Here is a 19,242-nt window from a genome sequence, read left to right on the forward strand (position 1 = left end):
TTTATAATTGTTCTTTTAAATTCAGTGTCCTGGGTTATCTCTAAGGGGTTCTCCTTGTAGAACTCTTCTACAGGATTGGTGGAGTTTGGTGGGGACATAGTGTTTTATGATTCTGATATGAGAATTAAGTTGTTGTATGTTTCTGCTTGTATTATCAGGGTGCCTAGATCCTTTCTTTATTGGTTATGTAAAGCTGGTTGGATTCAACTTCAGGATTCAGGTTCTCTCAGATTTTATTTGGAGGGAACTGATGGCTTCAGATCAGCTATTCAGGAATACCCACAGAAGCCCAATTCAGGTTCCAGTCCAGTACACTCAGGCTTCCTTCACCATGTGGAGGCAAGATCCGCACTCTCAGGCAGTCCACCTTCTTTGGTTGTCTACTCAGATCTCAGCCTTAGCTTACCAAAGCCAGATCTGCCTTGGGGCCTTGAGTGGGGCCTCAAAAAATCCCAGGTAGGGGGATGAGTATCGCACAATTAGGGGAAGCTCATCACCAAGTGGAGGCAGGATCCAGGTGCTCTCAGGCAGTCCCCTGTGCTCTCTGGCCCTCTGCCAGAGGGAGGCCAGAACCTCACGCTCTCTGGTGGTCTGCTGAGATCTGAGCCTCTACACCATGGAGGTTGGAACCCACCCTCTCAGGCTGTCTGCTAGGATCTCAGCCTTAGCCTACCAAAGCCAGATCTTCCCTGGGGCCTTGAGAGGGGCCTCACAAAATCCCAGGTAGGGGATGGGTATGGCACAATTAGGGGAAGCTCATCACCACGTGGAGGCAGGATCCAGGTGCTCTCAGCAGTCCCCTGTGTTCTCCAGCCCTCTGCCAGAGGGAGGCCAGAGGGAAGCCAGAACTCGGCACTCTCTGGCAGTCTCAGGGATCTTGTCCAAAATGTCCTTGTCCAGTCTAATGACTCGAAGCATTTCCCCTACAGTTTCTCCTAGTAAATTCATGGTTTAAGTCTTACATTTAATCTCCATTTTGGGGTTGGTTATTTTTTAACTGATGATAGAGTTCTATTTCCATTCTTCTGCATGTGGGTATGCAATTTTGCTAACACTTAGCACCATTTGTTGAAAAGAATGACATTTCTCTAATGTGTGTTCTTAGTATCTCTGTCAAAAATAAAATGAATGCTGTCTACCTCTCTACTATGTTCTATTGGCCTGTGTTTCTGTTTTATGTCAATATTGTGCTGTTTTAATGATTACATCTTTGCAGCATAATTAAAACTTTTAGTTATTTATTTTATGTGTATGAATGTTTTTTTCTTGCATTTATGTGTATGCAGCCATGTCATAGAATGGCTGTATAGGCCAGAAGAACATGTCAGATTCCCTGGAACTGAAGTTATGGACAGTTGTTAGCTGTCATGTGGGTGCTAGGAACCAAACTTGGGTCCCTTGCAGGAGTATCCAATACTCTGAACCACAGACACATCTCTCCAACTGTATCACACATTTAAAGTCAAGTGTGTAATGCCTCCCACTTTGTTACTTTACCTCAGTATTGTTTTGCCTATTCAGAGTTATTCCATAGCTCCACACCAATTTTAGAATTTTTTGTAAAGAACATCACTGATATTTGTACAGGAATTACATTAAATTCATAGATCAATTTGCAAAGTATGGACATTTTAACAATACAGATTTTCTAATCTTTGAACACAGAATATAGTTTTATTTGTTGATTTTTACTTCTTCAATTTCAATGTTTTATCATTTTCGTTGTGGAGATCTTTCACATTTTTATTAAATTTATTCATTTTTTAAAGTCAAGCAAAGACAAAGTTTATTCAAAGAGGATAATTTTATTAGAGTTTGAAATAAAAGCCCCAGGGTAGACAAGCTGTAAATATTTGCAGCTGCCTGGAGAAGGAGAATGAAGAAGAAAAGGGAAAAAAGCCATGATGTCTGAGTTAGGCTAGCATGGAAGTCAGACACAAGGTGAACGAGTAGGCCCATAGTGTAAGGAGAACTTTAGAGAAAGAGTAAGAAACCCCAAGTATCAGAAAAAGCAAACTTAGGCTCTGGCCCACATCTGAAAACTATACACACACACACAAAGAGAATTAAAAAGAAATACACTTAGAGCTATAGACTTCCCTCTTAGGACTACTTTAATGTGCTCCTGAGGCTTTGTTGTGTATTATTATTTTCATTTAGTTCCAGGAACACTTTTAGTTCTTTCTTGATTTCTTATTTGACCCATTCATCATTCAGGAGAGTGTTGTTTAAGCTCCACGACTCTGTGTGATTACTATAGCTTCTTTTGCTATTTATTTTAAGCTTTTTTTCATTGTGGTCTGATTGAATGCATGGAATTATTTTAATTTTTGTGTTGGTTTAGGTTTGTTTTGTGCCCAGTATGTGGTATGTTTTAGAGAAACTTCTGGGAGCTGCTGAGCAGACTATGTAGTCTTTTTAAAAATATTTTACCTATGGTTTTATATAAACTCCCTTAAGGGCCATCTAATGACTGGATCTGCTTCCTGTCATTAATTGGAGCTGAGACTCTACATCTGTGCTTTTTTCTTCAGACCCTCTCTGGATCACAGCATGACTGGCAAAGCTGTATCAGGAAACAGCTTGGCAACAGAAGAGAGACCCTCTCCTGAATTTCAACCACATAAACAGCTGCCATGTTCATGTGCCTTCTCTTCACAGCGCTGCTCTGCCTGTGCCACGTTTTCCAGAATTGCCCAAGATGATGTCATGCTGACCTATGCCCCTCCTCCAGTCCACTGCCAATGACCACCCTGATGGATATGCTTCTTTGATATAACAAACAACGGATCTCTGGGAATGACTTCTGGGATTGCCTTCTCTTACAATATGGACATGATTTTTCACTTAAAAACAAAGGGGGAATGATAGGAAGGAATTTTACAATGTGGACACTATCTGGACTAAAGATTTTTATCTAATCTTGCAACTAAAAGCTTACTGTTAATAATGTAAACATGCTGACTAGCCATGTACTCTTCTTGTGACTTGGGCATATGACCTCAGTCCCTCAGAACTCCTCCTTATTCTCCACTCAAGATAGTACATGAATGTATCTATGAGTGCTTTTCATGTCAAACTGCTGAAAGCAGCATGCTTTTTAGATGTGCTTCTCAATTCCCCCCAACACTTGCTTGTTAGATACATTTGATGTATGGTATCATTTAATTCATATGTTTCTCTGTTTTTTATTTGTCTAGTTGATCTGTCTATTGGAGAGAATGGAGTACTGAAGTCACCTACTTTTACTGAGTTGGGGTTAATCTGTGTCTTGAAGTCCTGTAGTACTGTTTTTATGAAATTAGGTACACCAGAGTTTGATGCATACATGTTCAGTATTGTAGTGTCTTCTTGCTCAGTGTTCCCTTGATCAGAATGAAGTGACCTTCTTTATCTCTTCTGATTAATTTTAATTAGGAGTATATTTTGTCAGATATTAGAATAACAACAACTTCTTGTTTCTTGGTGCTATTTGCTTAGAATTACTTTTTCCATCTTTTCACCCTAAGGTAGTGCCTATTCTTGAAGCTGAGATGATTTTCTTGCAGACAACAAAAAGACAGATTTTTCTTCTTAATCCATTTAACTGATCTATGTCTTTTAATTGGGGAGTTGAGGCCAATGATACATAGAGTTATTATTGAAAGATGTGTATTGATTACTGTCATTTTAATTTCTGTTTGTGTTTTTGTTCCTATTTTGTACTTCTGTAATTATATCTTCATTTGTTTTCTTTATATAGCTTCTTGAGTATTGTCATTCCTTTCTTCAGTCCTTTGTATTGCTTCAAGTGGATGTAAAAAGCTTGGAAACTGCAAATGTCTGAATCATATGGTCTAAAGGGCAGAGAGCATACATCTTAGCCTGGACTTATTGCAGAGCCCTCTCTTAGAAAAATGGAAGCCTTTTACATCACCCACTGAATGGTTCAAAGCAGTATTCTATATTTCAGAATGTTCTTCCTCCAAATTCTAAGGGGCTCATTGTCTTAGTTACTTTTCCTGTTGCTATGGTAATATACCCTAACCAAAGCAACTTAAAGAAGGGTTTATTTTTGCTCATAGTTCAAGGGTCCCGTCCATCATGGTGAGGAAGTAAAGGCAACAGATGGAAGAAGCCTGTCACACTGCATCCACAATCGGGAATGCTTGTCCTTAGTTCCACTTTCTCCTTTTTATACAGTCCAGGATCCCATCCCAGGCAATGGTGCTATCGACAATGGCAGGTCGTCCCATCTCAGTTAATCTAATCAAGATTATCTCTCATAGACATGCCCAGAGGTCCAACTCCCAGGTTATCCTAGATCTCATTAAGGTGGCAACTGAGAGTAACCATTAGACCCATCATACAAAATGCTTCTTTTCTTATATCAGGAAGTGTGAGGTGCAAACACTATATTCTTTCTCCAAGGTAAAGAATATTCTAATATCACTTGATCCATTAACTAAAAAAAAAAAACAAAAGTGACAGGCTCCTGAGTATACATGGGCCTTAGACCCTATTCCCTAATTACTAAAACATCATTTAAGGTATTTAAAACATCTTCCATAAAAAATAAATTAGCATAATATCATCAGTATAGCAGACCAATGATATTCTAAGAATACTAAGATGACCAACAGTATACAAATATGATGATAGAGAAAAAGAAAGTTAATGTAGCTCCAGGCCAAGACAATATTCTTACTAAATAAAACCAAACTGCTTCTTATCCTTTCTACCAATCAGATTGAACAGAACACAATTCACCAAATCAGTAGATATTAGATATTAATGTTTATGCTGGTCTACTCCAACTGGCCTAGCAAGAATTAAGCCGTGATATAATGGAGATCACCACCCCTACATCTTTCCAGTCTTTAATAGTGGCACTAATCTCTGTAATTATTCTGGAATTGTGCAGCTTTTGATTTACTGTCTTGGCCAAGGGTGGGTGGCAGCTTCATAGAGTTTCACTTGGCAGTCAATAGCATTTGTGTCCTTCCTTTGAAGTCTATCATCAAATATAAAGGTGATGTTATACCAAAAATATGTATTCTAATTATATAGTCAAGACAATGGGAAAAAAAACTAAAAGACATATCTAATCATTCATTGACTCCTCTGTAAGATGGACTTGGGTTGAGACTCCATTTATCAGCAAACTTACAGAAATGTCTCTTTATCCCTATCTTTCAGAAAGTTGACCTTTTCCCTTTCTCAATGGACAGCTGTCCTGGGGAAAAAATCAGGTCTCTTTAGGAAAGGAAGGGAGAAGTGTCCAGTTCTCAGAACACTGTACTGTAGGAACTTCCTCGAGGCTACACATGGTTTCAATTAGCTGATTTGGATGTGTGATGTGACTAGGTTTAGATCTGGAAAGTGAGGAATTGCAATTTCTCTCTATAAAGGTTGATTTCGGTCCTCTAGTCACAAGCTGTTAATTTAAGAAAACATTGTCATTGTTAAACAAACCAGGTAACACCTTAGCTTACTGTCCTTCTACTTTGACCCTAGACATACGAGAATCTAATAACCACACTTTCCACTGTGACAAATCTCTATGGAACAAGGCAATCTGATTGTCAGTCCACTATTTCTGTTACTAAGATAAGCAAAAATTTGTCAAAACTAGAGCGTTTTTTGGAGTAGAAGCTGGTATTATTACTAATAATTATGCTGAGACAACAGAGAAAAACTGTCCTGAGAAGACTGCAACATATGTTGACCTTACACGCTACGGTATTTAGATGCAGCTAGGCTCTGATGATTCTGTGCTGCCCCTGGCTTCTGCCATTTCTTAGTCCCATTATTCTCATGAACCCTAAAGTTCACAACTCTGTGATATGAGCTCACACCATCAGTCTTACAGACACAATATGGCAAGCAAAAAACTTCTTCAAGATATCGGTCACTCCTCTGTGGGCATGTTCCTTGTTAGACTTACAGAGTGTATCTTCTGTGACCTCTTCTAAACTGTTGAGTTATAGGTCCTCAGTTATTACCCAATAAACCCACCATAACATTCTCATATACTTGAGCTTTCCAAATACTTTTCTCAGTCTCACGCCAAGGAAATTCTGGCATCTTTACTTACAAGTGATTGCCTTATCTAAAATTCAAAGACCTATTCCAACAGACTATGAAGCCTGATTCCAGGTGTCCTTGTCAAAACAATGAGTCCTGAGTCATAGGTGAATATCTCCATATTAATAGATCCTCCACTATTTAGCCTTCTATTCACATTCTGCTCCACCCTCCTATTCAACCAAAGAGATTTGAGTTTGTGAACAGGCTTAAGTTTGTAAGCTATAAAAGAGACTTTGATTCTCTATTATAGTGATACAAGTCAGAACTCTGGTTATGAGAACTGGATATTTTAAATCTGCTCTAAAAATTGAGTAACACTTTATAGAATTTCTATTTTAATTCTGTAGCTGGTGACTAAGCATTCTGATTGTACCTTTACCACTGATGCTTATTATCTGAAATGTGTCCTCTTATTTTTGGCAGGCAAGTGCTGACTTGGCTGTGCCATGCCAGGATCCTCACATCATCACTGGAATCAAGAGATACATTAAGGGGCTGGAGAGATAGCTCAGTGGTTAAGAGCACTGGCAGCTCATGCAGAGGACCCATGTTCAAATCCTAGCACCCAGATAGCAGCTAACAACTATCTGTAACTACAATTCGAGGGAATCTAATGGCCTTTTCTGTCCTCTATGGGCAACTGAATGACATACATGCAGGCATAACATTCATACACTTAAAAATTAAAATAAAAAAGATGCGTTAAAATGATAGCGCAAGGTATCATCCTACCTGGCCTACACAGGGCAACAACTAGAGAGCTTTTCTAGAATACTGGTGTTCCTCCACATCCACATCAACATATTGATTAATGCCCCAAGTAAAAGAAATGTCCTCTGAGGCATCCAAGATGAGGTAGTGAAGATGGGCTGAGGGTTAGTGTATAGGTCATTTGTGACAGATCTATTCCAGTATCCTCATTCTGGAACTTTTAAATTCATTTTTCTGTCTTATATGATAGAAGTTCCATATTTTCCTATCCATGAAGCTTACCAATAAACCCAAGTTCTGTCAACTAACCAAGTAGACTGTTCAAACCAATTCCAGATATTCAAGAACATATACATTATGTATATTATTATAATCTTTGGGGTGAATACCCATTTCTTTGGAATAAATATCCATTTCGGGATACCAGATTCAATCCAGTTATATAATAAGTACAGTATATTATGATGACTTTGTAAAATAGATATCAAAAGACTAAAAGGGTGAAAGGAAAACATTGAGTTAATTCAGAAACTATAGTATTTTATATTTGTAAAGAAACCACAGTCCCAAGGCCTAGGGAAGAAAGCGAAGTTGTATTTATTTAAACCTAAAGTTTAAATATTCTTGTAGGGGATTTTAGGTCTTTGAGGAGGGCTGCTAGAAGCTGGTATCTCTGAGAGCTGATGCTGTCAGGGTCAAAACAAAGACCAGAGGATCTCATTGCTCTCTCTCCCCAAATTTTCAGTCTATAGCCAGTGTAGTGAGCCAAAACAGAAATATGGTTTATGGAGCATCACTAAGCAGAGCATAGGAAAGTGGGGTTGGAGCAAAGAATCAACAGCTGCATAAATAGCATGGTGCCCTCAGACTACCATGATGGCAATTGTCTCGATATGCCTTAGGCTGATACTTATCTTAGTGTGCTTTGAGGTATGATATGGGCAATAGCTATAGTATATGCCAGGGCCTGAATTTCCTTTGAACCTCATCCCAGTTAACCTCAAATGAAAACCTGATTTCGATGCCACTCCAAGTAGAGGGGATTGCCACCCTAACTTATGAACAGCAACCAGGTTCCTGTTGGCATCAGACTGGACAGAAAATGACTTTAAAATCCTATCCTGAGGCTTCTGCAATCAAGGATTATCCTTGATTTGGGCTGTTTAGGTCTGAGTTCTCCTGAGTGCACAGCCTGGGTCATAGACATTTAAATGTTCCTACTTTACCCAAGAATGCAGGAAAGCAGAAATGAAATAAAATGGGAAAGAAGCAGAGAAGAGAGAGTGCTAGCACGCGGTACATTACTGAACAAGTCAGACTCTGATACCACACATGGCTTATTGCTTGATCTGCCAGGATACCAAGAGCCAGTGACTAATTGTTTTAGGATAACCTGGGAGTGAACGATAGAAAGCTGAATCATTTCCTGCTGGCTCTAAGCTGTCTATTCTAAGGCACACTGCCAGTGGTTCTCTGAGATTTACTGTCTACAATTCTGATTCGAATGTCTTAGAGCATCTCAAACCTCAGAAACAATAGGAATGCTTTAAAATGAAAGTCACAGATCTTGGTCAAAGGACAGGACACGGTCTGCTTAAAGTGAGCCTGAACCCTTTCTAGTGGTCATTACAGTGATGCTAGAAGAAAAAGAAAAAAAAAAGAGAAAGGGGGCCCTGGTGAATTTGAAAAGACACGGTTTGTGTGTTACAAACATCATTTATATCAACAAAAGATGAAAAACAACCCAAAAGGCTATAAAAGGAAATAAAACTGCAAAAACACTTATAAATCACATTCTGTGCTGTTATGGGAAATCTATAAATATATTATCAGGTAAAAGAGGCAGATACAAATGAACTTTTATAATACACAAGTTTTCAACAAAAAGTCACAAAATGAGCCAAGCAAGGTGGTGCATACCTTTGATCACAGCACTTGGGAGGCAGAGGCAGGCAGATTTCTGAGAGTCCGAGGCCACCTTGGTCTATATAGTGAGTTTCAGGTCAACCAGGGCTACATAATGAGATCCTATCTCAAGAGAAAAAGAAAACCCAAAGAATGAAAAATTAGACTATGTTTACTAGTATGTACATAAGGAAAGTATATAATGATGCATGCAAAACTGTGTCACAGAATAGACAGAGATAAGGTTAGGTTTCTTCAGCATTTCTAAGTCACATTATGGAGATGCTTTAAAAAAAAAAAAGCCTGACATTTAACATTCATAAGGCCAAGAGTGAATCCAAATTGCCAAGGACTCATTTCTTCTAATATCTCTTGGAACTGAGCCCCCACAAGAGCTTATTTTTTACTGAAACAGAATCTCCAGCATGAAATGAGGAAGTTGAAGTCAGGACCCATCCTTACCTTATCAGAGAATCTTGCCCTTTAATCCCTAGGTATAGAATATCACACACACTCAAATTCTCTCATTGTTGACAAAATTTCTTGTTACTTAAGATGTTTTTAAAGCAAGTGTTGGGGGGAATTGAGAAGCACATCTAAAAAGCATGCTGCTTTCAGCAGTTTGACATGAAAAGCACTCATAGATACATTCATGTACTATCTTGAGTGGAGAATAAGGAGGAGTTCTGAGGGACTGAGGTCATATGCCCAAGTCACAAGAAGAGTACATGACTAGTCAATGTCCATATTGTAAGAGAAGGCAATCCCAGAAGTCATTCCCAGAGATCCGTTGTTTGTTATATCAAAGAAGCATATCCATCAGGGTGGTCATTGGCAGTGGACTGGAGGAGGGGCATAGGTCAGCATGACATCATCTTGGGCAATTCTGGAAAACGTGGCACAGGCAGAGCAGCGCTGTGAAGAGAAGGCACATGAACATGGCAGCTGTTTATGTGGTTGAAATTCAGGAGAGGGTCTCTCTTCTGTTGCCAAGCTGTTTCCTGATACAGCTTTGCCAGTCATGCTGTGATCCAGAGAGGGTCTGAAGAAAAAAGCACAGATGTAGAGTCTCAGCTCCAATTAATGACAGGAAGCAGATCCAGTCATTAGATGGCCCTTAAGGGAGTTTATATAAAACCATAGGTTTTGGTAAAATTTCTTGTTACTTAAGATATTTTTAAAGCAAGTGTTAGGGGGAATTGAGAAGCACATCTAAAAAATTTAAATTATAACTTGTTTTTTAAAAAGTTTAAATATAACTTGATTTTGTTTCTGCACAGTTATCTTTTAATCCCCTCCCTTTGTTTATGTATTTAATATTTTTGTATTTAATTTTTGAATAATAAATGAATTAATTCAATTATGGCTTCCCAAAACTGGCAAAGAAATAAGAATTTTAGATACATAAGAGGACAACTGTTCATTTTGTTTTGGGATCTCCATTTCAGAGAAAGCAGTTTCTTTAAACTTTAAAGAAAGTTTGAAGAAAGTTTAAAGAAAGTATCTTTAGACAGTTTGAGTAGAGCCATGTGCTTAAGTAGTAGTGAAAATAAAACCTAAAAAAGTATCAACATAAACATAAATTTAAAATGATCAAAGAAATTTATGTGACTTACTTCCATTTGTCAATATTTATTAAGATGAACACCTGGGGAGCTGAAAAGAAGGCTCAGTAGTTAAGAGCAACAGCTGCTCTTGCAGAGGACCCAGAACTCACATGGTGGCTAACAATCATCCATAACTCCAGTTCCAGGGGATTTGATGCCTTCTTCTGACTTCTGTGGGCATTGCACGACATTGGTGCACCTACATGCATGCAGGCAATACATTCATACACATAAAAAATAAAAATGATAAATAAATTTTTTTAAAAAGATGAACACGAGGGGAGTTGATTTCTCTGGAGATGATGGCCCCCAAGGATCAGCAGTTAAGACAGTACTGGGTAAATTTATATCTGTAATAACGGAAAAGTCATAATGAGGCAGTCAGCATGATGATTTTCTTCTGTGAGGGATCCAGGTAATTCTATATGGGAGCAAATGCTTTGAAAATATAGGATGAATTTTCCGGTGTGGCCATGGAGACTAATGCTACCACTAACCCCTCGCAGCTCCTGCCTCTAGAGTGTGGACAAATGTATAGGATCACGAATTCACATTGTGATGAAGAGTGATAAGAAATTATTGGTACACTTCTAGGATTTGATGACTTTGTCAATATGGTGCTGTAAGATGTCACCGAGTTTGAAATTATGCCAGAAGGAAGAAGGATCACTAAATTAGTTCAGATTTTGCTAAATGGAAATAATATAACACTGCTAGTTCCTGGAGGAGAAGGGCCTGAAGTATGAATGGATTTCCTTGATTCTGTTTCTTTTACCTTTAATGTTTAGATTCAGTAATGCTAAGTTTCCCACTAAAGGGGAATACTTTGAAGATGAACACCTCTTTTTCCAAGCTAATCATGGTTACTTGAAAAAAGAAGAGTTGGTTGTTTTTTGTAAACTAAAAAAATATATATTTTTTTGGCTGAAAAAATAGAATGAGTACACCTATGAAGGAATCTTTAGATAGAGGTAAGTACTGATAACAAAAACGGAGCCGAGGAATGAGTCAGGATTGTTTGAAGTAATAATGGCCTGGCTTGAGCCAATAAGTGAAGGATGGTTGGTAAATTGGAAGGCAGAAAGGACAGCATAAAGTGTTTTCCTCTTGATAAGGTTGTATATCTACTTTATTTTGGTTTCAAGGAGTTGAATTTTTCAGTTTAACCATTTCTAAGCAGTAGCTTAATCGATCACCAGTTTCTTCCCCAAGATTTGGCATCAAATGTCCTGTGATTGAGATACCAGGAAAAATATTTCTGAAGATCATTTAAAGGTTCACAAATTTGCTTTGATGATGCTTTCGTTCCAATTCCTTTAAGTAAATTTACTAATTGCCATGCATGTGCACAAAATCCAGGAGAAAAAGAGATCCCCATAGTGAAAGCAAAAGGGTAAAAATGAGAGTGAAAGATTTCAGCACAGATCCCTGTGGTTCAGATCTGATAAAGAAGGTGATAAAAGCAAAAAATGAACAAAGAGTTATTAAAGCACTTTCTTGTAAGCTGTGAAGAAAGCCTTGTCTTTGCTGTCATATCTCTTACCCTTGTGTGTGACAGAGAATGTCCAAGAATTCCCTTTATCCTCAGGGTTTCTCTTGGTACTGATCAATGAGTTAGTGCTTTGGTGTAAGCTATCAAGGTAAGCTTTGTGCTTGGTGTCATACAACTTACAATGTATGACTGAGACATCCTATATTTCCCTTTGACCCTGGGACTTCTATAGCCACTGATATTTGAATTTAGAGTAGAGAGCCTCTTCTTCACATGAGACACCAAAGTGCAGTGTTTCTAAGTCACATTACAGCAATTCTTTAAAAAAAAAAAAAAAGAAATGCTTGACTCAGCATTCATAAGACCAAGAGTAGACTTGAACTCCTGAGTGCCCATGTCTTCAGATTTGCCTTGGAACTGTGTCCCCTGCAAGGGCTTTGCTGATTCTTTATTGAAACTGTTTCTCTAGCATGTAATGGGGAAGTAGAAGTCAGGACCCACCCTTATCTTATCAGAGAACCACGCCCTTGGTCCTTAGGCCTAGAATATCACACACACTCAATTTCTTTCATTGCTTGCAATGAGTAAAGCATGTTGCTTTCAGAGGTTTGATATATAAAAATTCAAGCATATATTCATATGTTATCTTAGGTGGAAAGCAAGGAGTGGTCTTGAGGGATTAAGGTCATATGCCCAGGTCACAAAAGGAGCATATGGCTCAGTGAGTTTATTTACATTTTAACAGCAACTTTTTGGTTGCTAGGTTAGGTAAAAGTCTTTAATACAAATTATGTTCATATTGTGAAAATCACTCCTTCAGGTTTCCAATGGAAGACACACTGTCAGGCTTTTGAAAGTCCTAGCTAAGCACTGAATGTAAGTAGTCTAGTTGTGGACCTAAGGAGACAGCTTAATGATTAAGCACTTGCTACAAAAAGCATGAGAACTGGAGTTTTGTATCCCCAGAACCCATATAAAATACTGGTGGGTGTGGTGGCCTGCATGTAATTCCTGCCTCAGAAGGAGGAGAGAGGGGATTCCCAGAGCAAGCTGAGTACCAAGACCAGCCATATTGGTGAACTCTAGGTATGCCTGAAAGACCCTGCCCAAATGAATAAGGTGGGGAATCAATAAGAATGATTCCCTGAGTCAACCTTGGACCACCACATGCACAAATACCTCACTCACTTGCACCCACATATGCAAAACATGCATATATACACACATGCATGTCAGAGAGAGAGAGAGAGAGAGAGAGGAAAATGGGAGGAAGCATTAGTGATAACATAGAAAGCAAAAAACGAAGAGCACCTTCTTGTCTCCTCGCAGGGAAAGAACCACCAAAGACAAAACTCAGTGATGATAAATGTTAGTGATGATTTTTTTTTTAATTGCAGAACTTGTCCTTTGAAGAGTTTAACAATAATATTGTTATGGAAGACTAAAAAATTAAAAATACGGAAAAAATACAGAATGAAAAAAGATAAAATTCAAGCACAATATTGTGGAAAATATATACATATACTAACAAATTTGATGATGTAGAGATATGAAAAAATTTTAAAGATACTAAAATTAAAACTTGATCATTTCAAGAGAATACTGAAAAATTAAAGAAATTGAAATGATAGTCAAAGACCTCCTCCTCACACCCTGCCACATCCCAGGCTTAGAGAGCCAAACAGAGTTCTACCAACATGCCATGGAGTGTCACTCCCTAGTTGATACATGCCTCAAAGATGGAATAAAAGCTTCCCAGATCATTTGATAAGGTTAACTAAATTTTGATTCCAAAAGCATTAAACTCTCTACAAGAAAGGAAAACTACAGATTTTTTCATAAATACAAACATTACATTAAAAATACAAGCAAAATCTAACCCTTATTACCTTCTTTTTGATGTCTATGCTGCCTTTATCTTACATCTAAACTTCTTGCCACAGAGGTCCCTATGTCCACTCTTGGCCCCTGCTATCTGCTCTTCATGTGGCAAGAAAGGCATTCTGTGAAAGTAAAGCGTTACTGTCTATCAGCCTGGGCATCTCTTGATATATGAGGTCTTCATCTTCTTTCATAGCTCTATCTGTCTTTATTCTGTACTGTGCATTATTTTGTTTTATCATCTAATATATTGCTTTATTTATCCTTTATGTTTATCCTCCCACTCAAGAATGAGAGTAGAGGTTTTGTTTTGTCCCTGCTGCTTTCCCTGAACTTAAAAGAGTAGTTGACACACAGTAGATCCTTAAATATTTGCTGAGGAATGGCATTTATGTAAGTAAATGAAAAAATACTGTATCTTATTTAGATATATTCACTTTTCATTTATATTTCATACATGTGTCTGTGAAAACTATGCAGACATGCCTAGGCATAACTACCGATGGAAATGAATGGTTATCCCTAGGGTGGGGTAGAGAAAAGATCAAGTGATCAATATATGGCAATGTTTTTATGTTGAGTGATATATGAGTACCTGTTTCATTCTTTTCCTTAACTTTTTCTTAGAGTCTAAGCAGTGAATATATTACTGGTCAAGAGAACAGACACAAAAGCCTAACCAACTGGGTTGAACTCTGTCTCTGTCATGAGGTGTGTGAATTGAGAGGTGCTGCTTAACCTCTTTGGCTTTTAATCTCTTGTTACACAATGATAACACTTCATATCTTATGGGGATGAACTGAATTAATAGATGCAAAGTACCTGACACACAGTGTAATATATGGTACTTCCTTACTTCACGCTATTGACCTCAACAGAAGATTCCACTTTGATCAATAAAATTAACAGTTCTTAGCATAACCCAGTCTTAAGTCTTAGTGAATATGAAATGGAGGAAAGAGACACATGAGCTTTAAATCTTGGTAATGCCACTTATTAGAACTAAGCAATATACAATAGAGAGAATAGATTAGCTTCATTATTAAGGGGCTGATATCCTAGTATTGGAGTAGTTAGACACTTTGGTAAATTGCAATGCAATGTGAAAGTTTGGTACTAGAAATAACATAGAGAAATAATACAGTCCAGGGATTATAAATCAAAATCCATACTGTGCCAAACTTTCAGTGAAAAAAACAAATCTTAGTTTCCCCATCTCCTTTTCTGAAATCCATGGACAGTAAGTAGCAAAAAAGAGACAATGGGAGGAAATTGACTGGGATGTTTTTAAGTATTAGTTGTGTGTGTGTGTGTGTGTGTGTGTGTGTGTGTGTGTGTTTTCCTGACTAATTTTTTATTGAGCTTTTAAAATTTCATACATTTCCCACTCAAAGAATCAGTTTTTAATTAGTAATGTGAATCAGCAGCTGAACAAATAGCTCAGTGATTAAGATCACTTGCTGCTCTTATAGAGGACCCAAATTTGGTTCCCAGCACCCACATCTGGCAACTCACAGCTGCCTGTAACTCCAGTTCCAGGATATCCAATACCCTTTTCTGGTCTCTGCAGGCACTATACCCAGATGATGCATAGACATATACTCAGGTACACATACACACATAAAGTAAATAGACAAAATAAAAATATATATAAGTTAATATAAGCTACCATAAAAGGCTTCATTATTATTTTCAGCTTTTAAAAAATCAGAGGTAAAGCCCTGATTCCAACTAGAAATCATTAATATACTGTTCAGTATGAAACATCTAGATTCATCTTAGAAACCAAACAACGTATAAGAACTATGTCTGGTCAAATGTGTAATTATATTTAGTTTCTTGATATAGACCAACAAATTATTTTTCAGTGTTTTTAATCCCACTGTGTTTCATACAAATGGGTCCCTAAAAATATACATTTTAAGATATCTGTGATAGTTTTTTTTTCACCCGTGTGATAAAATATCTGAGCAAAATAATGTAAGGAAAGAAAGATTTATTTTGATTGCGAGTTTTAGTGATTTTAGTCCATCATGATAAAGAGAGCATAGTGGAGCAGATGGTTTAACTCAAGGTAACAGGAAGCAAGAGGGGCAAATGCCTGAGTTTCTGGTCCCCCCCCACCCCTTTTATTCTGTCTAGATTCCTAGCCTATGGAATGCTTCCCACATTCAGTGTGAAATTCACCCTCCTTAGTTAATCCTCTCTGGAAATGCCCTCTAAAACATACCCAGAGGGGGGTGCTTTACTAATCTCTTAGGCTCTCTGCAATCCTATCCTATTAATGAACACAATTAACGATCATAATATCTTAATTTCTGAAAATGCCACTGTACTGAAATGATCTCTTAATGAAATTGGAAATCTCTCATGGATAATAATGTCATCTGAAGAAAACAAAGCAATGTTATCTGATAGAGATGTCATTGTGCTTTCATGAGTTTATTAGCTAAGAATTTCACAGTTTCCTTAACACAGCTGCCTCTCAAACTTAGAATAGGGTATATCCCTACACAACCAATCAGTGAAGTATTTTCACAGCTCTTCTTTCTAGCAATGGACATCTCCCATGCTGAAAGAATCTATTATATCAGCAAACAGAGCAGTTCTGGGGTCTGGAATGGATACTCAAAAGCAAAGATTGTTTCCAGAAAGAGTGACAATAGAATTATACCCAAGGGTACTTTTCATCTACTTCCTTTTACAAGTTGATGTAAGACTCAAGAAGCTCTTTAAAAGGAATAAGACTTCAACAGATAATGAATTTCTGGAAAGAAAGCCAAACAGTGACTATGAGTAAGGGCTCTGGAACCAGACTGCCTCAGTAAGAATCTTGATGCTATGTCATATTTCCTGGAGGACCTAGTGAAAATCATTTAACTAATCTTCTTTTCTTCCTTAGTAAATGTGGATGACAATAATGCTTGTCTTTCATTGTTATCATGATTTGATGAGTTAGTTTTCATAAGCACTTATAATAGTACCTGAAACAAAGTAGGTGTTACTAGGCCCTTTAAACATAAATTTAAAAAATGAATGCAACAGCCAATATGACACCACTGTATTACACATTAAGTAATCCTTGAAGATTTACCCTGCCTAGCTACTCAGAACCAGCCTACTCAGTCATCATTATCCCCATTTGGGACTAGGAACAGAATCAGCTGCTCGTAGGCTCTGACAAGCTAGTCAGATACCTGCCCCTCCATTGCCATCTTCTGACTTGAGAACTAGACTGAGAACATGCTGCTGGTGAAATCCCAATGAGGCCTGGAAAGCTCTGCTCCAACTCAGGACTACCTTAGTGAGCTAGCTAGAACCAGTTCACCAAACTATCATCTCCACATTCATAGTCCCAGCTGTGATTACTAACTTCACTTATTGCAGCAGCCTGGAACCATCCCATCCCTCCAATAAGAAAAAATCAAAAATTGGCTGGAGAGATGGTTCAGCAGTCAAGAGCACTGACTGGTCTTGCAAAAAACCTGGGTTCGATTCCCAGCACACATATGATGGCTAATACACATTGGAAACTCCAGTTCCAGTGGATACAATGCCTTCTTCTGACCTCCATGGGTATTGCACAACACAGATGTATTTACATATATGCAGGCAATATATACATAAACATAAAAAATAAAATTAAAAAAAAATCGCAAGTGAGAACCTGAAAAGCTATTCATACTGAGAAAACAACCAAGCTACAACAACAACAAAAACAGAATCAAATTTAAATTCAACATATGCGGGCCAGAGTTTAATACTTGACACACAACCAACATATGCCTAGTTCCTAACACAAAAACAAATAACATGGCATCCTGGTGCCAGCATTTTCCTGAGTAAGATTGGAGGTACTCACTGCACCTTGACTCCCCCAGCCTCATTCACCCTCTTGTCTCCCCCACCCCATCTCTCCTCCTAGCCTGGGCACTCCAGACCTCTGGACTGACCTCTTCTCCCAGACACCCCACTGCTTCTTGATCCTTTGCATCCAGACCAACCCAGTTCCTCAGTCTAGTATCCAGGAGCCCTGGGGCCTGTTCCCACTCCACCTCCCTTTACACCCCTAGGCGGCCCAGGTCCCAAGCTTCCGGGAGACAGCATCTTTCATGGACCCTGGTCCCAGGCCAGCCCAGCCCCCAAATTATTTCCTGGAGGGATCCAGGCCTTAGGAGAAAGCCTGAGAGCATCTGATTCTCATCTGACTTGGGCCTATGTGGGAACTACTAAGCAACAAGATGAAAGCAATTTGGCCGCTCTAACATAAAATCAAGAGAGAGAACCTGAAGCCTAGATTAACCAGCTTTTCATGTCCAACAAGTAAACCACAAAGGCACATAAAGTTTACAAAAAGAAGCAGACCTAAACTCAACAAAGGAAGACTTGAGTCTCTTATAAGAATCAGAAACTATAAAAGAAATTCACATGTCAAAGTCACAGCAAAAAATAATAAGATGAAAAACCCAAATACCCCACCAAGTACCAACAGTCCTATAGAGGAGTGCAATGAGAACCCTCCTAGAGATAACACAGGTTATGGAATTTAAAAGAATAATTATAAACATGATAAAAGAATTCAGTGAATTTAAAGAACACACAAATAAAGAAATAAAAGAACTGAAACAAGATAGGGATAAAATCTTCTGAATGAATTCAAGAAAGAGTTAGAAATATTGAAGAATGCTCAGGCTGAAATGAAGAAGGAAGTGAAGCACTCAGTAAGCCGGTTAGAAATGACAGGAGAAAGCTCATCAATAGGATGAATGAAATGGAAAACAGAGTATCAAGGCTGGAAGATAAAGTGGACAAATTAGACCACTCAAGCAAGGATTATGAAAAATTTAAGAAAACGGAATATGCAGGAACTGTGTGACACCATAAAAAGACCAAACTTACGGATCATAGTCATACAGGAAGGAGAAGAATCTCAGGATAATGGTATGGACTACATCTTCAATGTAGAAGAAAATTTCCAAAAATTAAAGACATGTCCATACAAATACAAGAAACATATAGAACACAAAATAGACAGAACCAGAAAAGAAACTCCACAGCACATCATAGTAAAAACACTAAATTTACAGAACAGAGACAATACTGAAAGCTGCAAAAGAAAAACAAGTCACATATAAAGGAAAGCCCATCAGAATTACAGCTGACTTTTCAGTGCACACTATGAAAGGCAGAAGAGCCTGGACTGAAGTATTGCCAGTTCTAAATGACTGCAGATGCCAACCCAGATTACTTTAGCCAGACAAAATGTCTATCATAGTTGAAGGGGAAAGAAAAATTTTCCATGGCATAAATAGGCTGAAAGAATTCATGTACACAAAACCAGCCCTTCAGAGAGTTCCTGAAGCAATTCAAAGAGCTGAAGAAAGGAATCACTACACCTAAGGGGTAACAGAAATAAACTTAATGAAGGTATAAATCTGGATATGCATGGTTACACGAAGAATGAAAACAGAAATTAAAACAACAGAAATCAATACACATCTTTCATTAATAACTTTAAATATGGACTATATAGAGATTAGAAACACATGTGCATCTTAGTGTCAATTGTATTAAAAA

The 19,242-nt window shown here is 38.0% G+C and overlaps 1 pseudogene; it reads left to right on the forward strand.

Annotated features, from left to right (window-relative positions):
- The first annotated feature begins 10,765 nt into the window (after positions 1-10,765).
- LOC103745069 lies at positions 10,766-11,086 on the forward strand (annotated as a pseudogene).
- Positions 11,087-19,242: the final 8,156 nt, after the last annotated feature.

The sequence above is a fragment of the Nannospalax galili genome, unplaced genomic scaffold, assembly GCF_000622305.1.
Source record: "Nannospalax galili isolate Female #2095 unplaced genomic scaffold, S.galili_v1.0 scaffold463, whole genome shotgun sequence".
Classification (NCBI taxonomy): Eukaryota; Metazoa; Chordata; class Mammalia; order Rodentia; family Spalacidae; genus Nannospalax; species Nannospalax galili.